General features: G+C 51.6%; 1 long non-coding RNA gene and 1 other non-coding gene across 2 annotated transcripts; one reads left to right on the forward strand and one right to left on the reverse strand.

Moving 5' to 3' along the window:
* Nucleotides 1-3,803: 3,803 nt before the first annotated feature.
* Nucleotides 3,804-26,933, reverse strand: LOC131517545 (uncharacterized). The gene is made up of 5 exons (XR_009264639.1): nucleotides 26,376-26,933; nucleotides 13,774-14,037; nucleotides 12,059-12,882; nucleotides 6,972-7,140; nucleotides 3,804-4,072 (listed from the first exon to the last, which is right to left on the reverse strand). It is a non-coding gene; the product is annotated as an uncharacterized LOC131517545 (long non-coding RNA).
* Nucleotides 6,201-6,272, forward strand: TRNAE-CUC (transfer RNA glutamic acid (anticodon CUC)). Its single transcript has one exon. It is a non-coding gene; the product is annotated as a tRNA-Glu (tRNA).
* Nucleotides 26,934-27,011: the final 78 nt, after the last annotated feature.

Here is a 27,011-nt window from a genome sequence, read left to right on the forward strand (position 1 = left end):
AGACATTTCATAATCCTCCCCTGTCTCAACACAACCCGTGCGGAAGCCCGCCTGACAGATCCCACTTTACCCTCCTCTGGCCATGTTTTTTTCTCTCCCACGTCTTGTTTCCTGGATAGCATCCCTTCCGGCGCAGGGTGAAAAGCGAGCGCAGAGCACTGGATGTAAGGCTGGCAGACCTCTCTTTCTTTCCACGAATTCAATGGGAGGCCTGCCGAGGGGCGTCTTTCGTGTCCATCCATTCCCCACACCTTCCTGTCTCGGGGGAAAATGCTGCTGCCGCCAAGCCCACGCGTGGTATGTTTACTCCCCAAGATGACAGACGTAAAGGTATTTCGGAAAGGAAAAGTACTGCTCTCTTCTTAACCACGGTAATGGCATTTCCCTGTCGCCCCTGACCAGAAACGACCCAGTGAATGTCATGATTACACATGTCCTGTGCAAAACTCCATGGTGAGTGGCACCTCAAGAAACACAGAGATGTCCAAGATAAAGTCCCTGTTGGGGGCGCCTGGGTGGCTCAGCCCGTTAAGCATCTGACTTCGGCTCAGGTCTCGATCTCACGGTTCATGAGTTCAAGCCTCACATCGGACTCTACACTGACAGCGTGGAGCCTTCTTTGGATCCTCTGTCCCCCTCTCTCTCTGTTCCTCCCTGGCTTGCTCTCTCTCTCACAACATAAGTAAACAAACAAATAAATAAAAATAAACATTAAAAGAAAAAAGTCCCCATCCTTAAAGTGTCTCTTAGTATGTTCTAGGACACAGACTCTTACGAAAACTACGAAGTGGCCCCAGAAAAATGCAGCCTCCCCCAATGTTGCAATTTCGGGGGCTCTGCTGACCCTCTGTAGACCATCCTTGGACCTCCCACGGGTACATGCCCACAGGATTAGGAATCCATCCTCCGGGCAGCTTACAATCATCCATGGAAGAACACCAGATGGGAATTTCGAAGGAATGTGGGCATGAGGCCAGCCCTGTGAGAAGCAGAGCACTGTGGGGTGATAGTGGAGGACGGCACGACTGCCCATGGACAGGACTAGGAGGAGCCGGAACGGGCTGGCCGAGCTAGACTGGGGCGGGGAGGCCACAGTTCGAATGCAGTGCTGCTGAGCATTTGGGGTCCACCCTGAGCTGAGAGGAAAGCAGGAGATAACAGGCCCAGAAGACTCTGCAGGGCTAGAGAATTCCAGGTTGTAGCTGCAAAACAAGACATCTCTGGGGGCACCTGGGTGGCTCAGTCAGTTAAGTTTCTGACTCTTGATTTCGGCTCAGGTCATGATCTCACGGTCCGGTCTGTGAGTTAGAGCCCCGAGGCAGGCTCCGTGTTAACAGCATGAAGCCCTGCTTGGGATTCTCTCTCTCCCTCCTCGCCCCCTCTCTCTGCCCCTGCCCCCTCTTAAAAAAAAAAAAAAAGAAAGAAAGAAAATCTCTATCTAGATGTCCTAGTGGAGAAGCTTGGAAAGCTTATTAGAGTGCAACTAACTTTCTCCCAAGTTCTCAAACTTCAGTGTGCATCAGAATCAGAGGGGCAGGAAGCCTATGAAAAGTGGAATAAGAAGAGGAATAAGCCCTTCCCCTTCGGTCCGAGGGCCCGGAGATCTGCATCTTACAGCACCCAAGTGGTGCAGCTAATCCACAGACCAACCGTATTCCCTTGGAGAGGGCGGAAAAGCTCCCACATCCACAAGGATTCATCTGTCACGGCTCTCTTTCCCTTGGGGTGCAAATCACAGATCAGCAACCCCAACATGGCCCACACATGATTTGCCACCTCTTCCCATGGGAAAGCCCCTTGCCTCCTGGCCGGTGGGACTTGGGGCTTTGATGAAAAAGTGGGGGCAGGACCACCTGGCTGGCCCTGCTCTCGGGGACTGGGGGCGCTAGGAGTGACATTGCCGCCAGCACCCCAGAACGGCCAGCTCAGCAGGGTGGGGGGAGGGGCTGCCTCCTCCCTTCCAACCCCTTCCCCTCCAGCTGCCACACACCAGCCCTTCCCCTCTGGTCCCACCCTCACCTCAGCCTGCGCTTTGGGAGCACACAGTCTGTGTCCTCACTGGGGCCTCTGGAGCTGGGACCGGCAGGGCTGAGCCTAGGACGGGGATTGGAGGAACAGGGGGGTGACAATGAGGAAGGGGAGCTGCTCAGAGCAAAGCGGCCCTGCCTGGCTGTGCCTGGGGAAGCCCACCAGGCAGACAGAGGATCTGAGGCCCATGCTGCTGTGAACTGCGCAGGGTGGAAGGGGGAAGGGTCACAGAAAGGGGCTCAGACACCGCCAGACCAGGGATCACCTCGATTTAAAGCCTGAAGACATGGAAGGCAGCAGGTCCTGTCACTTTTGGAGATGAGGCTTGGTGGCAAGGAAACTGGGGATTTGCCACTCTCCCTTGCCCCCCCCCCCGCCACCCTCCCTCCTCCCCCTCTACACCCCCTCTCCAGACACTTGCTTGGGAGAGAGAGGGAAGAATCACAGGGTTCTATCAAAGCCTTTAGAACTCATCTGGTCCAGTGCCTTCGTTTTACAGGTAAAGATATTGAGGCCCAGAGAGGAGAAAGACTGTGTGTCCAAGGTCACACGGTTTACTGGAGACAGAGCTTGAACCCAGAACCCCTAACTTCCCTCAAAATGGCCTTTCTTCAACCCTGAGACAATAGGTCCCATGAGGGGGGATATTCAAATATTTTAATGACCCCAGCAGCACAGCCTCAGCACTCAGAATGGGCACTGTCCTTGGCAGTGGGTCAGGGTCCTGGAGGCCCCAGAGATGTCCCTGTAGTTGTGGGATCTGGGAGATGTCCCAGAGTTCCCAGGGAAAGTGACTGGGACAGTGGTGGGGGGTTTGGCGGGGAGGCTTGGGCAGCTATGTACCAACTGGAATGTAAGTATTTCAGTCTCAGCAATGCTGTACCCATTAAATGCCAGCCAGGGAGCCAAGGGTAAGAGAACCCCTCTCCTCCTTTAGAACAGGTCTCTTGGGAGGGGACTTCCTTCCCTCAGTGAACTGAGCCCCTGGCTTGCCAGGAACAATCGGTACCCCATTTGCATGGGGTGGGGGAGGGAATGAGAGAAAATCAAATGACGGGGACCAAACTTTAGCTTCTGGACACCTGGCCCAGGTCACCCAACAATGGACGATGCAAACCCCAGTTTTCTTTTCCCTGTGGCCAGCAGCTTTGTGTGCTAAACCTGGAAACGGCTGATAAAGTGGGTGTTTTCAGCTCTTGGCAGCCGCAACATCGCCATTTGGCTGCTGAGGGGGTACGGAGCGAGACCGTTGAGGGCTCCTCTGCGTCCTCGGCACCACAGGGTACCCAGAGCCTGGGGTGACCCAGCTCAGCATCGGGAGCCTCTTCAAACTCTGTGATTCAGCAGGGTACAGACACCTCGGGAGGGGTGAGTCTACAGTCCTACAGAAAATGAGGGCACAGATTGAGTGGACAGAGAACTCTCACTCCTAGAGAGCGAGCTGAGGGAAGAGGAAGGGCACAGGCTTTGGCATCAGACCAACAGCGCGTAAATCCTGACTCAGCCCCTCGCTGGTTCCTGCGAACTTGACTCATTGAGTTGTCTGTAATGGGAGCAATCATACTGACCTCACAGGTCACGGTGAGGAGAAAACGCTGTGCATAGTCCTCAAGTGACATGGTGGGTTCACACATGGCATTTGTCAATCGTGCTTCATGACTTTTATATTCTACGCAACATCTGTCGTTTGTACGTATGGAGCTGACGTGGAGTCTAACAAGGTTCTTTTTTTTTTAATTTTTTTTAATGTTTTTATTTAGTTTTTAGACAGAGAGAGACAGAGCATGAGCAGGGGAGGGGCAGAGAGAGAGGGAGACACAGAATCCAAAGCAGGCTCCAGGCTCTGAGCCGTCAGCACAGAGCCCGACGCAGGGCTCGAACTCACGGACCGTGAGATCGTGACCTGAGCCGAAGTCGGACGTTCAACCGACTGAGCCACCCAGGCGCCTCGTGAGGTGCGTGTTATTGAGGGATGTATTACTGCAGCTCCCCCACGGACTTGTCACTCTCTCCTTCCCCGGTGACCAGAAAGGATCCCCTGCACCTTGCAGAAAAGAATCACAGGAGACATCTTAGCTTCTCACCTTGTAAGAAGGTCCCTTTGCTTTCGTAGCAACATGGGGACACCAGGGGGGTTGTCCCCCTGCTCTTTATCCAAACATCCAAACACAAGTGGGGCCTCCAGCGTCTGCCCTGCTGAGGGTTCAGTGCAGCCGGGAAGAGGTGAGAAGGGCTAGGCATAGCGCCCAGATGTTCGTTGTATCGTTGTGTTACTGCCCACACCCAACCCAGATGTTCATTGTCTCACTGCAGCTGCTTTCTTTCCCTCTGACCTGAAGACCTTCTCTCTCCGGGGGGGGGGGGGGGGGTTGCTGGGAAAAGGGGCAAAGGAAGGGGTCTTGCCTGATCACATCCCCCAATCATTTTATTTTTAACCTTTTAAAAAATGCATAAGCCCCAAGTTTATCCATCATCTTGCAGCTGGCTGGCTGAGGAGTGTCCTGGGGTAAAATCACCCTAAAGCTGGCGCTTGCCTGGCACCTTATAGCCCCACGAGAGGGCTGAGTGTAAAACCTCCTGTGGAAGCCAGGCGGAGAGGTCGGTACCCGCCAGTGTCCCCTGAGCCCAGAGTCAAAGTGTGCACTGCAGCGGGGTTGCTGGGGGCTGCCCGCTTCCTCTCCCAAGGAGATGGAGAAGGTGGCCATCACTCTCAGCTCTGCCCCTGCTCAGCTTTCTGTAGCCTGCGCTGGCCCAGCTCCTTTCAGACCAACACCTAGATCCCACTCTGGCTTCTTCTTCCTCCCCACTCATTGGAGGCCTGTACACCCTGGTGCAGAATGGGGGCTCAGCGTCAGACAGACTTGGCCTTACCTGCCTCTCCCAGCCACCACCTGTGTGACCTCGGCAGCTTGTTTAAAAGTTGAGCCACATGGGGCGCCTGGGTGGCGCAGTCGGTTAAGCGTCCGACTTCAGCCAGGTCACGATCTCGTGGTCCGTGAGTTCGAGCCCCGCGTCGGGCTCTGGGCTGATGGCTCGGAGCCTGGAGCCTGTTTCCGATTCTGTGTCTCCCTCTCTCTCTGCCCCTCCCCCGTTCATGCTCTGTCTCTCTGTCCCAAAAATAAATAAAAAACGTTGAAAAAAAAAAAAAAGTTGAGCCACAGTTTGCTTGTCTGTAAAATGGAAGCAGCACTCACCCTCCCAGGGTTGTGAGACAGACAAGATAGTGCACGTAAGGTGTTGAGCCCAGTGCCTGGCTCAGAGTCAGACAAGGGTAGTTATTTTTATTCTTATTATCATTGCCCCATCACGGCAGGAAAACAGGTTAATAAGCTACCCCCTAACAGAGTCATTAAAGGAGGCCTGCTGGGCAGCTGTCCAGATAGTAAACAAGGAGGAGGCTCACATTCTGGGTGCTAAAACATCACGGGTCCTAACAAGACTGAGCAGGCTGCCTTCTCCAAGCACCTCTCCAGGAAGGAGAGACCTCAGGAGACCACAGGACCCACGGGGACAAGCTGCCTAGGGCCAGGGAGAGACTTTCACCAAGGAATATGCTCCATCCCGAGCCACCTTCCAAAGAGGATAGTCTGGTCACCGGCAGGGCATTCACTGAGGAAGAGGGGTCGACAACCTGGGGGCAGGACCAAAGCGCCAAGGAGAGTCCAGGAGAAACTGAAGCCTCTGCCAGCCTCCTTCTCCTACCCCTGCGCCCCAGGCGGGACTCAGCCTCTCCTCCGAACAAATGTTGAACAAGTACTTAAATAACACAATGTGTAGGCATCCTGAAGAATGAACGTGCCAGGACACCACTCATCCCAGCTTGGCCTGCCTGATTCTCCAGGGGCTTCTCCCAGCAGGAGCATCAGACACCAGGATGTGGGCGAAGCCCGGAAGGGGCGGGGGCGTGGGGGCGGTTGGGAAGGAGCGCTCTCAAAGCCCCACTCTTTGGCCATCTTCTCTGAAGCTTTCGCCACCTCGCTCGCTGAGGCTCTCTCTCTCTGGAGCAGGGCTGCTCGAAGCGTGGTCTGGCACGGCGTGCACGCTGCTTGCTCAGATCCAGGATGAGAGAAGTCCGAGAACTGTCCCCAAGCATTTAGATATTTTAGAAAAGCAATTCGACAGAACGGTTTTATGTCAGTTGAATCTAATAAAAAAAATTGGGGGGGGAGGGTGCCTGCTGGCTCAGTCGGTAGAGCATGTGACTCTCACTCTCAGGGTTGTGAGTTCAAGCCCCACGTTGGGCATGGAGCCTACTTCAAAAAAATTGGCTTGTATTTTATGTCCCTTGTTCATTTCATTTTCTTCCAGCAATTCTTTTGTGTTATGTTTTACAAAAGAAACGGCTCGTCATTGATTACACATTAGGAAAACAATTGGCCCGTGACCACAGAAAGTTGGAGAAGCTCTGCTCCAGATGTTTTTTCCTTCTTCGTCTTAGAAACCCTCACGTCAACGCAGTACGTTAAAATGTGCCATTTAGGGAGCGGGTGCCCAAATGGGGCAAAACGCCCCAGTCCCAGGACCCAGCAACATACCTGACCCCGGTCACCTCCCCTCCCCACCTTATCTGCCCAGCTCAGAATTTCCCCCTGGCCAAGCGCTCCCTGGGGTCCGTTCACAGCCCTCTGTCCTCCCCTGGAGCCCACAGGACTTGCTGTCTCCACCGCTCATTTGGCGATTTCGCTAATTAAAAAAAGTTTTTGAGTACAAAGCTTTATGCTATGGAATGAAACATGGGCCCCCTCCAGCTGGCCTCCGTGTGTTGCCTCTTGTGGCTACTTTTCAGCCTCTGTTGCCCACGCATGGCTGCCTGTGTGTGGAATCTTGCACTCCCAGCTCCCGGGCTCCAGGGGTGCCAAGCCTACCTCCCACCCTTAGCCCTTGGCCTTGCTGGGCACCTGGCGCTGCAGGAGGCAGGTGCACAAATATATGGATAGACTCACAGGGGAACTGCCGGGAGGGCTGGCCACGTGGGGAAAGGGAGGAGCCGAGAAACTCCTTTCTCTTTCTTCCGTGTTTATTTGCAAGCACCAGGGCATTTTCCTTTTTGCTTTGAAGCATGCTGATTTTTTTTTTTTAAGTTATACATGCAGAGGGTAAAAAATTCAAAACCTGTGGAGAGGAGACAATAGAAAGGTTATGGGCAGCCCCCGAGCCCCAGGACCCCATTCCAGAGACCACCGCTCGCACCCCGCCTTTTCCAGGGTGTCCCGTGCATCTGCGGGCACTTTAGTGTAGACCTACCGCGTTGTTTTCGCGCCCATGAGAAGGCACCGCACAGCCCTCCTGCACTTAACAATTGGCCCATGACCACAGAGAGCTGGAGAAGCTCTGCCCCAGATGTTTTTCCATCTCGGTCTTAGAAACCCTCACGTCAGCTTAGCACGTTAAAATGTGCCACTTAGGGAGTTGGTCTGTTTTAACAACAGATCCTGCAGCCAGCTACCCATTCTGGTGTGCTTTCCTCAGTCTTTTCTCATAGACCTAGAGCTAGAAGGTTCCTCAGAAGCCTGCTCTTCCAGGGATGCCCACGTGGGGCCTCGGGAGCAGAGCAGATGTGTTGGAGTCACCTGACCCAGGTCTGGGCCCGCACCCCTGACCAGGGGTGAGTGGAGCGTACTTGGGAATCGGGGTGTCTTTAAGACTTCTCAGCTTGGGAATTTCGGGGGAACCTCATGCCCTCACGCCAGATTTAGGACTGGCAGATTGCCTACAAGTGAGGAAAGTGAGGCTCAGAGAAGGCAAAGCACTGCCCAGGTTACACAAGAAGTTGGTGGCAGGGAGACTCCCAGCCTGGGGTGTTGTATTCACCCCTGCATCAGGCCTGAGGGCCTGGGTGAGTTCCCAAGGACTGCCTATCCCATGACTGCAAACCGCGTGGCTCAAGACAACAGAAATTTATTCTTTCGCAGCTCAAGAAGCCAAAAGTCCAAAACCAAGATGCTGGCAGGGCCATACTCCTTCTGAAGGCCCCAGGAGGGCATCTTTCCTTGCCTCTTCCAGCTTCTGGTGGTTCCTAGCGTTCCTTGCCTTGTAGGCACATCGCTCCAATCTCCACCTTTGCTGTCATGTGGTTCTTTCCTGTGTGTCTCTGTGTGTCTTCCCTTCGTATAAGGACACTCACCATTGGATTTAGGGCCCATCCCAAATCTGGGACAGATTATACCTTATATAAATTATACCTTAACTGAAAACATCTGCGAAGACCCTATTTCATATACTGGGGTTCCAGGTGGACAAGAATGTGATGGGGACATGATTCAGTCCACTACAAAGCCTTCTTTTGTAAGCAGTTCCTTGGGCAAACTAGAGGCCTGTTTTGAGCTCCCAACTCAGCCTCAGGCTTCTGGCAGCCTAAATCTTGGGTGCCAGTGGGCCCAGAGAGGCACCTTCAGGCCGGGAGCTGTGCACCCAAGTTGCTGGGCATAGTGACCCAGATCCCTGCACCAGGCTGGCCCCCCCACCCCCAAGCACTGTGGGTGTGAGATGCTCACACCTGACCCCTTCTTCTGAGAATTGCCCCCGGCCTATTGGAGCTGCACAGCCTGAAATGCTGGTTGTTTCCTGACTGAGGCAATGACTGACCAATACTGGGACACAAAAGGCCAGTCTCCTTGCCTCACGATGTGACCGATTTCGTGGTGCTGCTCCTACTCCAGAGCTCCCCAAAAAAACAGCTGATGCCATACCTCAGCCGAACACACCAAGATGCCAAGATCTTCCCTGCCCCCTCCTGCTCCCCTCACTCCCCTGGCAGTCACCTGAGAGCCCTCCCTCAAAAACTCACGTGTGCAAGAATCCCCACCTCACTGCTTCTAGGCAACCTGACCTAACCTGACAGTGGGGCAATGAGGCTGTGTGCGACCGGGAGGGGAACAGAGAGGGTGGCTCTCCTTCCGGAGTCAGCAAGCCACGCAGCCTTCCTCACCCAGCTCTCCCTTTACATTCACCAGGTAGGCACACCCTGGGTACCAGGCGCCAACCGGGAAGAGAGGGTAGAATGGGCATAGCAGAGGAAGAAGGGGTAAAATAAATGGGTTTCACCATGGAGCTTGTCATAAGGAAGTCAGATGCACAGACATGCGCTGACTTGAGAGCAATTACGGGATAGTGCGTGAGCATGCCCAAACCAACCAGTATCTCTTGGTTATCTCAGGGACAAGTCACAAAGGGTTTCTGAGCAGGAATCCATTGCTACGTACCCTCGCCACCATCCCCCTTTGGCTTTATGTTGTTAGTTCAAATCCCAGAAGGTGAAGGATCAGTGGTGCCAAGGGTCGGTAGGGCTCATGATCGACCAGCACCCAAGCTACTCTTGTTAGTTAATTTGTTGGGACGCTAGTTAGTTAGCTGGTTAGTTCGAGAAAGAGGGAAATGTGGGTCAGTCCAGGCAGAGAGAACAACATGGACAGGGGCCCAAAGACACATGCATGGCCTGGTTAGGGCAGTGCCACGAGTTCCGCGTGAGGGAGCGTGAGAAGTGTCGCTGGAACAAAGCCCTGGAGTGAGGCCGAGAGACCAGGTGGGATAGAGTGGGCCTTGAGTGCGAAGCAAAGGAGTTAGGATTCCTCCTTGAGAGTTGTGAGTAGGCACGGGCAGGATTTTAGAAGGAAAACTGCTTGATCGTGGGCTAAGCGGGTGCAGGGGATTAAGAAGTACAGGACCGGGGCGCCTGGGTGGCGCAGTCGGTTAAGCGTCCGACTTCAGCCAGGTCACGATCTCGCGGTCCGTGAGTTCGAGCCCCGCGTCAGGCTCTGGGCTGACGGCTCGGAGCCTGGAGCCTGTTTCCGATTCTGTGTCTCCCTCTCTCTCTCTGCCCCTCCCCCGTTCATGCTCTGTCTCTCTCTGTCCCAAAAATAAATAAAAAACATTGGAAAAAAAAATTTTTTAAAAAAAAGAAGTACAGGACAGCACAGCACAGGGAATATAGTCAATAATATTGTCAGATACTTTTTGTGATGAGCATTTTGTAATGTACATGTGTTGCATCACTACACATTGTACACCTGAAACTAACTTAATATCATAAGTCACCTCCTCACCTATACTTCAAGTTGAAAAAATGTTAAGTACTTGCTCAGATTTTCATTTTAGATAGATTACTTTGGCCGTGGTTTGGAGGGTAATTTCATTGTTAGAAGTAAGTCAGTAAGTCCAGCCTATACTCAAGGGGAGAGGAGTCAGCCTCCGCCTTTCGGAAGGAAGAGCGTCAAAGATTCGTGGACATGTTTTGAAGAGACCATAGGGCGTGTTTAGGAGACTATAGGAGTACTCCAGGAGAGAGATGTCACGGCCTGAGCCAAGGCAGGGGCAGTGGAAACAGAGAGGAGAAGTGTCTTGAGAGTTATTCTTATGGGATGGCTCACAGTTGCAGGGAACTGTGATGAGTCAGGAGCCAGTTGGCAGGAGCCACCTCGGCCACAGGACCCTTCACATGCAGAGGTGGCCTAAACTGCCTCCACCTGCAAAAAGGAAGAGGCTGGCAGGCAACCAGCGGTCTCCGGGAGTGTTTGAACATGGTAGACCTCTGTAGCAGCTCGGGGAACGGAACCAGCACTAACCAGGCTGAAAGCTTCCCAGAGCCCAGCCATAGAACCTTTTGGACTTATCCCTCCAGAGAACAGTTAGGGTGAGAGCCCTGCCCCTCACAAAACACGGAAGCCAGGGGTGGACAATGATGACAGCAGAGCAACACGTGCTAAGTCAGGGTGTCAAGGTCTATAGCTTCACCAACCGGAATGGGACAAGCACTCCCGGGGTCACTCACTCATTCAATAAACGTTTGTATCGGCCCTCGCAACAGTGACACTGGAACAGTCACAACGAACAATGCTTTCAAGGTGCTGAGGAAAACACTGTGTCCAGCCCACAATTCTATATCCAGCCCAACTGCTATCAGTCAGTGGGAGGTGAGAACACAAAGGTTTCAGACATGCAAGGCATCAAAATATTTACTTCTAAGGCACACTTTTTCAGGAAGAAAGGAAGGATTTGTGCCACCAAAAAGAGAAAGGAATAAAGGATCCCCAGGATGATGGAGGGAAGGAGCATTCTAGGATGATGGCAGAGTTAGCTAATTCAACTTGAAGCAGAACAGGGCTCCCAGAGAGAGGAAAAAAAACCCAAACCCAAACAGCTAACCACGCAGACAAAAAAGAAAGAAAGAGGCAAATCTAGTAACTCCAAGTTGCATAAGAGAGGAAATATAATCATGGTGCACTACAGGGCTCAGCTGTGAACTAGTTTTACACGCACATAATAATGTAAACACTAAATAGTGGTTTCAGCAAAAATGTCAGAGAACAGGTGCGTTAGGCTGAGGAGTAGGGTGTGTGGTTAGAGACCTAAATCCTAAGATTCCACTATAGAAAGTCAACTGATAATATCTAAAATATTATAAATATCTAAATATATAAAAATATCTAATACATATTAAATGTTATATACATTATATATAACATCTTTAGGGGAGCCTAGGTAGCTCAGTCTGTTGAGCATCTGACTCTTGGTTTTGGCTCAGGTCATGATCTCACAATCATGAAATAGAGCTCCACATCGGGCTCTGCACTGAGTGTGGAGCCTGCTTAGGATTCTCTCTCTCTCTCCCTCTCTCTTTCTCTCTCTCTCTCTCTCTACCTCTCTTCCCCACTCACACTCTCTATCTCTAAAATAAAGTATAAAAAAAGACATCAAAAAATAAATAAAATAAAAAATATATAGTACATTTAGAAATCTGGAGGTATATAGCATAACAAATTACTGAAAAAGTGAAATGTAGGGGCACCTGGCTGGCTTGGTCAGCAGAATGTGCAACTCTTGATCTTGGAGTTTTGAGTTCAAATCCCACACTGGGCATAAAAATTACTGGAAAAAAATTTTTTTAAGTTAAAAAAATAAAAATTAAAAAATAATAATAAAGATAGTTGCCTCTGGAGGTTTCATTATAAGTCCCCTAGTGTATTTGATTTTTAAAAACCTACTACTCTGATTAAAGCAATAAAAATACATGCATACATACATACATACATACCAGAATGGCCTGCTGATGAGGGAGTCAAGGCAGCACCTCTTTCCTTTTCCGTGAAGGGGCTGGAGAGGCGGTGGTCTCCAGAACCCCAAGAGTGAGGTTTAAGTGGGCAGCAGGGTTAGAAGTCTTCTTGGCAGAGTCACATCAAATCCACGTGTCGAAAAGCCTAGTGACTTCATTTGGGGAAGTTCTACCAGTGCCTTGCAATGGCAGGTGGAGAACTAAAGGCAGAAAAAGCCGGTAGAAGTTCCTGCAAACAGCATCCAGGTCCCAGCTGAGCTGGATATTGAAGTCATAAATTTTACCTGGTGAGCCAGGCTGCGTTTATGCTTCCTAATGAGTCTTTAACTGGTCCTCCTTTTCTCCCTTAGAGAAAGACTTGGACAGTTTTGACCACGTGCATGGACACCAAGGTCAGGGACTAGCCTTCAGCCAGACTGTGAAAGGGGGGGCTGCATGCCTACACTAGAGAGATATCTGTTGCTTTACCCTGACCAGCACGGATGGACCTTCTTCCGGGTGGGACCCCATCCTTCCCTCCCTTCAGTGGAGGTAGGGCAGACATCTCACCAGACTCCGTCGAGGAGCACATGACTCTGACATAATCAATGGCAGCACTGTGTGTCCTTGACTTCCATGATTGGCCAAGAGAGGGCATGTGACCTCGCTGAGCCAACGACAGCCCTCGTCAGCATTGTTGCTGAATGATTGGAGAAAAAAGACTGTTTCACTGCTGGGGTTGCTGTGACGCAAGTGTGACATTGCCATCTGGCCACTGCCAGGTGAGAAACTGCCTGAGAACGAAGCCCACTCAGGGAAAAGCGGCACTGAGAGAGGAAAGGAAAAAAGTTCCTGATGACAGCATCTGGGCACCCCGATCCAGGCATGTCTGAAAACCACAACCCCTAAGACTTTTTAATTGGGTCAATAATCCTTTGGGGGACTTTATGCCACTTGTAACTGCGGAGATTTTGAGTGCTAGACCCCCTGGGAGATAACATGACAGAAGAGGGAGACCCCCAAGGGAAAATACAAAATCAGAATAATCAGGTTATCTAAGCCAGCCACGATCCCCCATCCACTGTGATTCTCCCTCCAGGGCTACCCCGGTACGGGGAATTGTTTTATCAGGGGAGGCTATTCCCTTACATGTGCATATATACAATCCTGCAGACTCATTATTAGGAGGGTCATGTGTTGACAGACCCTGTCACATGCTCAGATATGTAGACGTCAGGGATTTGCCTGTTATCTGATCCAAACATTGTTTCCGCATCTGGCCCCACTTAGGGTCATCCAGTTTCTGCTCAGACTCTCCCCTGGGTGCGGACTGCCCCTGACTCACTGTCAACTTTTCCATTGAGCCAAGAACCAAGAGCAGAGCTGGAAGGTTCTTCCTCCATCTGCCCGAGCCAGTTTCTGTTTCCCGAAACCTTCTGCAGTCACTAGCAACAGAGGAAAAGTCCAAGCCCACTTCCAAAGACAGTCCTTCAGGTGTTCAAGGAGAGCTGGCATCTCCCTTTTTACTAGTAGGGATTGAGTTCAGCTGCACGGAAACAGAAACCAGACTAAGGCGGCTTAACCAAATGCAGAGGGAGAGAGCTCTTTGCATTACAGTAGGGCTGGGTGGGTGGCCCAGAGCTGGGACGACAGCTCCATGACCACCTCAGTGTCCCCATTCCTTTCTACCTATCTGCTCCACCGTCCATAATAGGTACCTTTTATCCTTGGGGTTGCCTCATGGTTGCAACGTGGCTCCTGCACCTCCAGACTCCAGTCTACACCCCAAGCAGGAAGAAAAAGAAAAGCAACGAGGAAACAAAACCTTCCCAGAAAGACCCAGCAGACTTCTGTTCGTGTCCCACAGGCCAGAATTGTGTCACATGGGCTCCACAAGTTGCACTGGAGCAGAGGACGTCTTCTGTTTATTTGCTTCCATCTGGACATCACTGCCTCAAATAAAAATAAAATGATGCCAAGCGCTATTGGTAAAGAAAAAAGGGAGAATGGTCACAGGGCAGGCAACCAGCAGTTGCTTCAAAAGCTTTCTCTAGACCAAATTCTTGTATGGAGAGGCTCGGGTCTCGACTTGGGAGGGGCGGTCAGACAGGCCCCCAACTCCAAGTCCAGCCCCACTACTTCCTTAGTGGGGTCACTTTAGGAGATGTTCTTAAGCTCTTTGAGCTCCTCTTTGCTCATTTGTTTAAAGAGGATAAGTGTGCTTTTCTCAAGGGTTTCTGGAGTGATTAAAGCACCTCCATGCAAAGTACCTTAACATTTAGACACTCACCAAATGTTAATTACTCTCTTACTTCCTGTGATTGCTCATCACATGACATGTTTCTAGTCCTTTCCTCCTGAACACGCTTCTAAGATCTGCTCTAATGTCTCTTTTAATGTTTTCAGTTTTTAAAGTAATCTCTACACCCAACATGGCCCTCGAACTTATGACCTAGAGATTAAGAGTCTCACGCTCTACCGACTGAGCCAGCCAGCTGCTCCCCCTACCCCGAAGCTACCTTTTAGTTTTTATTTCTTAAATGTTTATTTATTTTTGAGAGAGAGAGACAGAGACAGAGACAGAGTGTGAGTAGGGGAAGGGCAGAAAGAGAGGGAGATACAGAATCTGAAACAGGCTCCAAGCTGTCAACAGAGAACCTGACTCAGGGCTTGAACTCAACGAACTGTGAGATCATGACCTGAACCAAAGTCAGATGCTTAACTGACTGAGCCACCCAGGTAACTGGGGCTACCTTTTAAAAGAGACATCAGATAAATAAACATTAAAAAAAATTTTTTTTTAAAGAAGGGGGCGCCTGGGTGGCTTAGTCTGTTGAGCATCTAACTTTGGCTCAGGTCATGATCTCACAGTCTGTGAGTTCGAGCCCCACCTCGGGCTCTGTGCTGACAGCTCAGAGCCTGGAGCCTGCTTCCGATTCTGTGTCTCCCTCTCTCTCTGCTCCTCCCATGTCTCTCTGTCTCTCTCTCTCTCTGTCAAAAATAAATAAACATTAAAAAAAAATTTTAAAGAGACATTAGAGGGGCACGTGGCTAGTTCAGTCGGTAGAGCATGAGACTCTTGATCTCCAGGTCATGAGTTCAAGCCCTACATTGGGTGTAGAGGTTACTTAAAAAAAATAAGATAAATAGGGGCGCCTGGCTGGCTCAGTTGGGAGAGCTTGCAATTCTTAATCTTGGGGTTGTGAGTTTGAGCCCTACCATGGGTGTAAGAGATTACTTACAAATAATCTTTTTTTAAAAATAAGTAATAAGGTAAATAAATTGTAGCCCCAGGATGGAACACAAAGTCCATTGTGTCTTGCTCTGGGCACCGTACTTCTTGTACCGCCTAGCCAACAGCCACTACTGTGGCAGGCATGGGGAGCTCGGCACTCACTTCTTCCCTTGGGCTCTTGGACCATCAAGAAGAAACCAGAAGGAGCTAAGCACGGACCTGCCCACAAGGTTGGCTTTACTAACACAGAGCTGGCGGAGCCTCCAACTCTCCGCCCCCTGAAATCTTGACCCTGCACAACCCTAATGGACTCTCCAATCACAGCTGGAGAACCTGGAATGCTGGGAGCAGGCACCCACCCCAGGAGTGTCACAATCTCCAATCAGATTGGTGTCTCTGCCTCCAGCAGGGAGGAGAAAGGCGGTGAAGGAGGCTGTGGTAGGCTGAATGGTGCCCCCGCCAACACTCCCAAGATGTCTGCATCCTAATTCTCAGAACCTGGGAATGTTCCCTTCCACAGCAAAAGGCATTCTGCTGGTGAGATTAAGTTAAGAGTCTTGAGATGAGAAGTCCTGGATGATCCAGGTGGGCCCCATAATTGCAAGGGTCCTTATAAGAGGGAGACAGGAAGGTCAAAAGCAGGATGGAGGTGGGATCATGGAGGGAGAAGCAGGAGTCATATGCTTTGAAGTTGGAAGGGGACCATGAGACAAGGAACACAGGCGGCCTCTAGAAGCTGGAAAGGCAAGGAAACTCCCCGAGCCAAATGGATTCTCCCCCTTGATTTGAACTTCGTAAGACTCATTTTGGACTTCTGGCCTCCAAACCGTAAGAAAATAAGTTTGTGTTGTGTTAAGCCACTAAGCTGGGGGTAATTTGTGACAGCAGCAAGAGGACCCTCATCCAGGGGCTGAAAAGGGAGGGGACTGTGGGGAAAGGAGAAAACATCCTCCCAAGGATGTTGTTTTGAAATCACCCAGTCACCCAGGCCTCCTGGGGCTTTCAACAAGCTCAGGCGTGTCCTTCTTCACTCCATCCTTCAAGGCTCAGCTCAAACATTGCTCTTCCTGAGCTAACCTGACTTGGCAGTTAGCTATCTCTTTGTCCTGGCACGCACAGGGCACTCTGTCTATACCACTATTGTCGACATCCCAACTCGGTATTGTCGTTCTTGGTCTGTGCGTCTGTCTGACTCCCTCGGCAGAGGGGGAGCTCCTTGGGAATTGCAGCTACGGCCATTTCTCCTACGAGCGTGTTAGATTGAACAGAACGAAGCCAGGCCCTCCCCATCCCCTACACGCACTACTGGGTATCTCTGCTTTCATTTCAACCCGGCCCAGACCCCAAACAGGAGCTCTCCCCGCATCTCTGACAAGCTGCTTTTCAGTATCCTGCCTTGGCCATTGATGTGTATGTCACCATGGATATCTAGTATATTATTTGCACACCCACAATCAAAGTCCTTCCCCAGAGATCAGGGATCAAGACCACGAGTTTCCAGCCCAAGCTGGTTGCTTCTGAGTGGAGGACACATAGATTCAGCTACTGTTGTTTTTATTGGATCTTCTCTACCCCAAGTTCTGTACTTCCAGAAAGCAGGGCTGTGCATGGGGAGAGAGGAGCAGGAAGCAGAAGGTAGAGAGGGGAGGAAGGACTCTCCGTGTCCCCCGCAATGCCCTGTCTCTGGGTTGAGTGCATCCCTGAAGCCCAGTGGCAGGCCTGCCCTGGAATTCTTGAGATACCTTTTGGGTCTTTCCAATAGATTTCCTGTTTAGCTTAGCCCAGCCAGAGTTCATTTCCATTCCTTGCAACCAAAGTCCTAAAAGATCTGGAATTAGCAAGCCTGAGCCAAGAACAGAGTGTTGGCACGTTATACATATGGTACGTTCCCAAACCAAATACGGTAAAATGTCACTTACCCAGAGGTCACAAGTGTGACCCTCTTGCCTATGCAGGACACTGTGGAAAACCCAAAAGAAAGAAAGAGGGCCCATTGTTCTCTGCCTGGCTGCAAGATGAGGGCCAGGAGGAGCCAAGTTGTAGAGCAGAGTGAAACACGGGGGATGGCCATGGATTGGAACATTGGGGAGCAGAAGCCAAAGAGAAGTGAGCCAAGGTCCAACCAGGTGGGAGGAAGCCAACCTTCCAGAGAGAGAAAGCCAGGTCCGTTCTGTGTGTTACGGATCCCCCTTTCGAAGGCCCAGGACCCCTGTCCCTGGCACCTCCCTGCCTTTGCTAGAGCCACTGAGTCCTATGTTCAGTTCCAAAGGCCCAGTCCAGCCCAAGTCAGGTTCACAAAGTTCATGCACTTGACTCATGAGAAGTCCATGGGGTTGAATACCACACCTCTTTATTCTCATTTCAGAACCGGTCCTAGCAAGCTTGGTTAACCAGTTCCCCAACTCACAGTGGACTAAAAATCCCACAGTAGAAATGGGGGAGATGCTGGCAGAGGAAGCACAATGATCTGACTGGAACTGATAAGCTACAGCGGAGTGTCTCCACCTTAGCACTAATGATGTTCAGGGCCAGTTATTTCTTTGTCACCGGAAGCTGTCCTGTGCAGTGCAGGACATTGCCAGCATCCCTCCACCCACTAGAGGCCAGAAGGACCCCCTCCATCTGTGTCAACCAAAAAAGGTCTCTGACATTGCCACATGTCTCTCTCAGAGACGAGGCCACCCAGGTGGAAGACCACAGTAGTACAGGAGAGAGAGAAACAGGTAAAATATTCACACGAACTGAAAAAGTGCAACAGCTGAGGCCAGTGAGTCAAGGGGCAGAGACCAAGAACTGTCTGTGACCCTTTAGGGTGCATTGTTTGTTTGTTTAAGTTTATTTATTTATTTTGAGCGAGAGAGAATCCCAAGCAGGCTCTGCACTGTCAGTGTGGAGCCCAAGGTGGGGCTCAAACTCATGAACCTGAGATTACGACCTGAGCGGAAATCAAGAGTCAAGAGTTGGTCGCTGAACCAACTGAGCCACCCAGGCGCCCCAAGGGTGCGGAGTTCATGGAGGTGAGCGGTTACCCTGGCCACAGCGAGCCACTGGCCCAGATCTTCCCTGTCAGAAACTCCCCCAAGAAGTGGCAGAGTGGTGCCGCCCAACCCGTTTAAGAAGGTCTTGTCTCAGGAAAAAGTGGGGGTGGCTGTGCCCCCAGTGGGGGACAGCGCTTCCCCGGGGAAGGTGGAACACAAGGAATTTTTTTTACCTCCCTAAGTATTGGTTGCCTTAAACTCCATTGTAAAAGTTTCTACACTGATTCCCTCTTCTACACTGAAACCCCCAAGGTTTGGGGCTTGTTGGGGGGGATGAAGGTTCCCACCTTTTCTGATGAGATCCTCTCAACACTTCCAGGATCGTCTGCAATCCCGTTTCCTCCTTGAGGTCAACTTGCCTCCCTGCCCAGGGCCTCTCTCTCACACCCCTTCCTCACCTCTCCCAGTGCTTTGACCTCCTGTGCTTACTTTCCATGTGGGTCGAGAGGAGGTAAGGACCTCTTACCCCAGTCAGAGCACCGTACGTGGTCAGACAAACGGGGCGCCACGGTGGGCGTGCCGTCTCATTTCCTGTTTGCAGCACATGCGTCTTCTAAGTACTGCAGTCTGGCATCTGGGGTCTCAAGTCCTATTCTTCCCACTTTTACCTCCGAACATCATGACCAAGCCCAAGCTAAGTTGCATAAACTGCTGTCTGGCACCTGCATTGGGTGGTTGTGTGTGTGTGCACATGGGTGTGAGAATATGGGAGGGATGTGAAGAAGTGTGTGTGTGTGTGTGTGTGTGTGTGTGTTTGTGCACGCGTGCACATGCGTGCACAGGGCCTGTGCCTAAGTTTTCTATTTGGGGTTATTTAGGGCCTGCATTCTGGTTGTTGGAAGCAAATATCTCTGCTGAGAGGCTGTTTTTGTAGTCAGGGGTGTGGGCCTGGGCATTTCCTTTTGCAGTAGAAATGGGCACTGTGATTAGTCATACCAGTGGCTAGGTCCTGGGGACGCCTGGCTGTGGAGAAACGTGGCCCCCCAAGCTGGTTCAAGGCAGGACCAGTCAGACCTTCACACAGGGTTACAATGGCCTGGGGCAGGTGTGTGAGGTTCCTGGACCATGGCTGCTGTCCAAGAGTGTCACATCTCTGGACATCAAGGTGGGAGCACACAGCCTGGCAGGTGCCCAGGGACCTGAGCAGACCTGCCCCTCACCTTGGAAGAGGTGGGTAGTGAGTCATTCTTGCTAGCCCAGGAAATTTACATCATGGGAATTTCCAAAGGCTCTGCCCTAAGAGATCTGCTTGGAAATCCAGACTCAGCCATGGAAGATGTTGGCCTGGTTGGTAGTCCAATCCCCACTGGGTGCTAATTTCCAGTCCAGAGTCCATGATGAGCTCGTTCCTTCAGCCAAGAGCAGGCAGACGGCCTCCTCCCCTGAGAATGATAGTCAAGAGAAGGCCATCTTTCACGGTGGCCAAGGCACACATGGAGATCCTAAACAAGCAGAAGAAAGCGCAGCAGAGAAAGGGATGAAGATTTCACATCGAGGAAGCACTCCTGGGGACGCGTCCCAGGCACTGTGCCAAGCACTTCATCACACAACAACTTGGGGGTCTTCAAAGCAACACCCAAGGGCACTGGGGCGTTTGACGACTCAGTGGACGTGCGAGCAAACCGGGGCTCAGCAAGAGGAGATGACTTTCCTGATATCACACAGATACTAAGTGGCAGAGCCAGGATTCAAACAAGGTCAAAAACGAGGTACAAAATGTCCAGCAACCAATAAACTAGTTAAATAAATAATGGTTTATTTATAGAATACTGGGCCCTCATTGACATTTCTTGGTAGTAGAATACTTCATGACCTGGAAAGATGTTCACGATATATAGTTGGGTGGGGTAAAAAAATCAGGTTACAAAATAGCATGTGTTAAAAAATAAAATACAATGCAGAAGCATGATTTCCAAGAAAAAATTAAAATATTAGCAAGGGCTTTCTTCGGATAACAGGAGTAGGTGTGATTTCTGTTCTGTGACTTTGTCCATTTTTTCTTATAACGATCACTTTGTAATAAGGACAAATCTGATGGAAAGAGCCCAGGCTGGGGGGGGGGGGGTGTGGGCAGGGAGGGGAGGAAGGGGCTCTAGTCAAGACCAGAACTGAGCTGTTGAATCCCTAGGCTGAGCCTGCCAGAGGGTGTGGTGGGAAGCAACACCCTTCCTTGGAAAACATCAGACTTTCTCTAGATCAGGCAACTGGCAGGCGAGGCTGGGTGCCTGCCCCAACTGTGAGTATCCCGGCTCTGAGCTCTACCCTTCTGGGCCCATACTGGCAGTGCTGGGGGCTCCAGGCAGCTGGGCACTGGCGAGGGTGGGAGAGGGCAGAGTTGGACTGGATCTATCCTGGATGTGGGTACAAGGGTGGGGAGAGCTGGTAAAAATTGCTTAAATGTGTGCATTTATGCCAAGCTTTCAGTTGGTGGGCGTGCCCTCACTCAAAAATAGCAGAAGTAGGGGGGCCTGCGTGGCTCAGTCAGTTAATCGTCTGACTCTTGATTTCGGCTCAGGTCATGATCTCACAGTTTGTGAGTTCAAGCCCTGCATCAGGCTCTGTCTGCACTCACAGTGCAGAGCCTGCTTGGGATTCTCTCTCTCTCTCTTTCTGTGTCCTCCCCCCGCCCCCCCCCCGCTAATGCTCTCTCTCTCTCTCTCTCTCAAGATAAATAAATAAACTTAAAAAAATTTTTAAATAGCAAGAGAGGCACTATGACTCAGTTATCTAGAACTGTGTCTCTCGGCCCCCACGAGCCCCAACAACGCTCCTTTTAAAAGTTATTTTAGGGGTGCCTGGGTGGCTCAGTCGGTTAAGCGTCCGACTTCAGCTCGGGTCGTGATCTCGCAGTTCGTGAGTTCGAGCCCCGCGTCGGGCTCTGTGCTGACAGCTCAGAGCCTGGAGCCCATTTCGGATTCTGTGTCTCCCTCTCTGCCCCTCCCCTGTTCATGCTCTGTCTCTCTGTCTCAAAAATAAATAAACGTTGGGGGCGCCTGGGTGGCGCAGTCGGTTAAGCGTCCGACTTCAGCCAGGTCACGATCTCGCGGTCCATGAGTTCGAGCCCCGCGTCAGGCTCTGGGCTGATGGCTCGGAGCCTGGAGCCTGTTTCCGATTCTGTGTCTCCCTCTCTCTCTGCCCCTCCCCCGTTCATGCTATGTCTCTCTCTGTCCCAAAAATAAATAAAAAACGTTGAAAAAATAAATAAATAAATAAATAAACGTTAAAAAAAATTTTAAAAAAAGTTATTTTAAAATATTGTGTAATAATTTAAAAATCTGAAAGTCAACTTGTTAGCCAACCTATAGACATAATATTTTTTAATCAATCTAACACCTGAACTGTATTATAAAGAAAAAACATAGTTTCTAATAGGGGCACCTGAGTGGCTCAGTTGGTTAAGCGTCTGACTCTTGGTCACGGCTCAGGTCATGATCTCATGGTTTGTGGGTTCGAGCCCCATGTCGGGCCCTGTGCTAGCAACGTGGAACCTGCTTGGGATTCTGTCTTTCCCTGTTTCTGCCTCTCCGCCGTGCCCCGTCTCTCTCAAAATAAATACATAAACTTAAAAAATAGTTTATAAGAAAGCAACACATATTTCCATATGCAAATACTCAGGCATGACTATACGAGAAGACCTCTCCCCACCAAAGGCACACAAATTTCCAAAACTTTCCCAAAGGGAGATTCAATCCTAACGACCACTGATTAGAATAGTAATTGCTGACATACAGTGAGTGCTTTCTCTGAGTGAAGCACCTTTCTAAATTCTGTGCGTGTGTGTGTGTGTGTGTGTGTGTGGTGTGGGTGTGGGTGCGGGTGTATAAAGCCATCTAAAGATATCTTCATAACACTATGAGGTGGGTACTATTATTAGCCCTATTTTATACAGATGAGAAACAGAGGCCCAGAGAGGTTGAGTTAGTTGCCCAGGATTACACAGCCAGTGAGCAGGGGAGCTGGGAGTTAAACCAGCACACACTGGCTTTGCTTGGGGTGGAGGCTCAGCCTGAGGAGACAGGAGCAAAGCTGGGTAGCACTGCCCCAGACACTCCAACATGCAGGGCTTTTCAACCTCAGCACGATTCCTGTAACGGGCTGGATAATTCTTTGTTGTGGGGGGCTGTCCTGTGCCGTGTAAGAGGGTCAGCATCCCTGGCTTCTATCCATTAGATGTCAATAGCAGCCCCCTGACGGGGTGACAACCAAAACATCTCCCCACCTTGTCAAATGTCCCCTGGGGGGCAAAATTGAAGTTGAGGGCCACTAGCCTACAGAAGACACAACCCAAGCCAGGTCGAGAGCTATGGGGTAGAACTTCGTGGGCTAGAGAAAAGCGGGCCAGTGTTCTGTGGGGAGGGGTGTAGATGACGTGACAGCAGCAGGCAGGGGGGTCACACGGAGGACATGTGCAAGCGGTTTGGGGTGGCCATGTGACCATGAATAAAGAGAGAGCTTTGATCATGTGGCCAGAAGGAGGAAGAAGCTGCCTTCCTTCCTGGTTCCCGCCCCCACCCCCCCAATAACCCCCCCCCCGCTCCACACACACACACACACACACACACACACTGGACTTCACGTCCTGCCCTGGGTGAGGACCTCTCTTAAGATGACAGCTGAAAATGTTTCTGCTTGAGGGTCCCGTGTTGACCAGAATTCACCAGGCTTTCCCAAGGTGCCTCCATCCCCTAGGTTAGCCTGACTTTTAGACCCTCAGATGACTCACCCCCACACACTGAGACCCACCTCTCTGTTTTGTACTCTCCCCGCATTCCTAGCCAGCCTCCCAGGCCCACCTTCTCGTGTCCTGATGCCCAGTGACCGTCTCCTTGGGGTGGGGGCTCCTGCCTTATAACCCTGAGAAGGCTGAAGAGTCGGGGACACAAAGGCCTTGGGCTGATGGATAAGGAGCTAAGGAGCCTTCCACTATACTGTCCTCATCCCCTGGCTCTCCTCTAAGTCTCTGGAAGAAGAGGGGATTCTCAGACAACCCTTTTGGCCACTGCACTTGGCTCTTGACTAGAATAATTAGAGATGGAACCAGGAACGATGTCATGCCTCTGCAGAACACAGGATGACTTTGAGCAAGGCATTTACCTTGGCCTCAGCTCTCTCCTTTGTCAAGTGAGCCAGGGTGGACTTGAGAAGTTTAACACTCCTGCACTGACATTCTGATTGGAAGCGGAAAGCCCCCTGGGCAGGTCCCTCTGAGAAGAGCAGCTGTGGCTTTGCATACTCAACTCATTTCCCCGCCCCCTTCCTCCAGGTGGTGCTGATGCAGCTGTCAATCATGGTGCCCTCCCCCACCTTCCAGGGATGTAAGGGTCAGAGAGTATCCCAAGCCACCAAGTCAGAGGACCCTATGTGGATGGGTTCATTAATGGACATGCTCCCAAGCAAGTCAGTTAAGAGTCCTTCCTGGGATATGAAAGACAGGAAAGATGTTTCTAGAGACCTATTAGGTTGGAAAAATGTGAATCTAAGGTTATGGGCTGTCACATTCCTGACACAGGAAGAAAGCCCCTCTGCAGAATAAATCCAGTACACAGAATGAGACAAAGCTGAGAGCCAAGAGAGAGATAAGTCCCTGATGACACTGTTTGAACCCCTGGATCGAACTGTGCCTGAAGGCTGGATGCCCAAATGTGTTAATAATTTCCGTTTTTCCTAGTTTGGTTTGGAACGCTGTAACTTACAACTGAAGTAGTCTTAACTGATACAACGCTTCAGCGGTAGGGCTGTGAGGGGAGGTACTGAGCACATGGAGGGGTAGAATCTACTAGCTTATACCTCCAGCCTAGGGCATACCCCATACCCCCGGCATATCTCTCCTGCCACCTTCTTTGACAGTCTCTTAGCTTCAGCCTCGGAGGAGAGCTCTCCTAACCTAATCCATGGCCAACACCACCATGCACATTTTTCAAGCTCAAATTTGACCTCTGACCGCAGCCTTGAAAAAGAACGTCCTTGGCCCAGGATATAGCACCCCAGGCGATAGGCAAGTGGAATCTATAATATACAGCCTACAGCAAGGTTGGAGGGTTGGGGAGCAGGGGTTCTCCAGGGTGTGGCACACATCAGCAGGGGTTCTACATTCATACTCAACCCCATCGTAGGGGTCTGCATCCCCTGGCACTGAATTACAGGAGCCTGGGGCTTAGAACAGCCTGCCAGCCCAGGGTGATGCCTGGCAGGTTGGAATTAAGCTTTCTACTGCCTCAACCTGCTGACTGGGGAAACCAGCTCCAACCACGGGGTCCGAGTGACACTGGGTGGTATTCCTGCAGCATCTGGGTTCCTGACGGTGCGGATCCTGCTTGGGATTCTCTCCCCCTCTCTCTCCCTCTGCCCCTCCCTCACCCGCCAAATAAATGAATAAACTTTCAAAAACATTTTAAAAGCACCTTTAAAAAAAAGAAAAAATGAATAAATAAAAGGAAACTGAATTCCAGCCCCAAAGTCCAAAGCTGTAGCTGTCAACACTGAGAAACCGAGAAAAGAGATCGGGAAAATACTGTGCACCATCACCCTCGAGAATCTGCAGGAAGGAAGCCGTGGCCTTTCAGCTCAGCATCTAGATGCCTGGCAACGCTGTGCTCTGGAGCGGACCTGGGTCCCCCACTTCGCACAGTCCACAGGAAGCGACCTGTCACTGCGTGCCCTCCAAGCCTGTTTTCCGCTCAGTTGGGTGACCTTGCCTGAGTCACATCATGAAAAGTGAGAAGTGGGTGACAGTGCTGCTCAGAACCCTTCCTGGTCATGTCCGGTTCTAAAAACACAGAGGCTCGGGGTCCCCCCATGTGGGTGGTACCATCAGGGTAATTGTGCAGAACCGGTTCACCTAGTATGTCCCCGTCGGCCTGTTGTAAGCCCAGGTCAGGGCCTGGCAAGGATTCTGACTCAGCCCTGAGGAGAGCAGCAGAATCTGCTTTGCACCTCCAAATGTCCCCAGGCACTGGAGCTGAGGACCCATCCTGGGCCCAGTCCCTCCTAGCCGGTTCTCATCCAACCAAACCCCACCCAACCCTAGTGACCAAGCATCATGGTTTCACCATTTGGCCAGACCCCCAAAAGTCCTTGTGTGATGGGGCATTGAATCCTGCCAAGGCTCATCTCCTGGGGTCCAGTGGTCCCCAGCGCCCCAGACTTTGGGCTGGGGGGTGGTAATGGGGGTTAGCCCCCTGGGGCATTGGCCTGGGACAACAGCCTAGCAGCTTGGTCCCCTCACATGCCCAGTGCGATGCTGGAACCAGGGGTTTGGCCCGCAAGGGGGGCTCTGGCATCTTCTTGTGACCACATCCAAGGCCCACCAGGTGTCGCTGTGTAGCCAGCAGGCTGCAGGCTGAGGCTTTTTCTCCAGCACCGAACCTGGGGGACTGGGGAGCCAAGGCAGGAGGCCTGTCCCCCTAGCAGTGGCTCTGTCCCCCTAGCCTCAGGGCCAGCAGAAGCACCCCTGGAAGGCATGTGTCCCGGTCTACAAGCCTGGGGACAGCAAAGGTCTCCACCCATGGCCTGAAATGAGGTGAGGATGAGAAAAAAGAAAAATTCTTGACCTATCTGCTGAGTCTTGCTTTCTCATCCCAGCATGCCACAGGGTGGGCCCCGAGGCCCCCTCCACCCTTACCATGCTCCTCTGCGGGAGCTCAGCTCAGCTTCCTGGGGCCCTGCCTCAGGCTACACCCTCCCACCACCCAGCCCCATCCACAGAAGGGGTCAGTGAGCTGTGCAAACCCACCATGCCCCGTGACCGAGGAGGTATCTCATCAGCTCCAGCCCCGGCCCCTCCCTCATCAACAAAGTTGGTTCAAGGTCAGGCAGGACTAGGAGGTTCAGACTGGTCATTTCCAGCCTAACCTGAGCCCAGAAGGCGTGTCACCCGGAAACCAGCAGGTACTGAACACTGGCTTCCTTCCCATCCTGGTCAGGCCCAGGGAGGGAACTCACCTGTTCTAGCCCTAAACCCTGCAGCTCCGTGCACAGCAGACCCCGGACGTGGCTGTGGAGAGACTTTCCTCAGGCCCACCCCACCTGAGGACAGTTGAGGGCTCACCCTGCAGCTCCCCAGAGGTCCAGTGCGGGTCCTGACACTCCTGGTGTGCAGCTGGGCCTCAGGGGAAGGACAGTCCAAATGAAGTGGTGCTGGGAGCCCAGTCCCTCCAGCTCCAAGTCCTTCTCTCTCCAGCAGCTGCTCAGATGCCTGCATCTGGCTCCTCCCCGGAGAGGAAAATCAAAAGGGGTGAAGGGGCCGAGAACAGGCAGTAGTTCAGGGAGAACCTGCAAAGCTCCACGTAGAAGATGGAAAAGGAGAGTCAGGCACAGACAGAGACACAAGAGAAGCAGGGGGTGCGGGCATACCTTTCCCAGGATCAGCAGTTGTGGGTGGGACCGCTGAGCGAGGAGCAGGCTTAGACAGGAGCTTGTGGGTTTGGTCTGGGCGGCCGCTACCCACGGTACCACAGGGATGGGGGGTTGCACCTCACCCCCTAAGTCCCGTTAGTACAAGTCATCCAGTGTCTTTGCTTTACTCGTCAATGCACGTGTACAAACTGATCACCTGCTAGAAGCGTCTCTGCACTGGGCAATATAGGGGAGACACCAGAAAACACCCTGTTCCCATGGGCGTTAATTACAGTCCAGGCCAAAGGCAAGGAAGGATACAAGACTTATGAACAAGAACACACATGCA

The sequence above is a fragment of the Neofelis nebulosa genome, chromosome 7, assembly GCF_028018385.1.
Source record: "Neofelis nebulosa isolate mNeoNeb1 chromosome 7, mNeoNeb1.pri, whole genome shotgun sequence".
NCBI classification, from domain to species: Eukaryota; Metazoa; Chordata; class Mammalia; order Carnivora; family Felidae; genus Neofelis; species Neofelis nebulosa.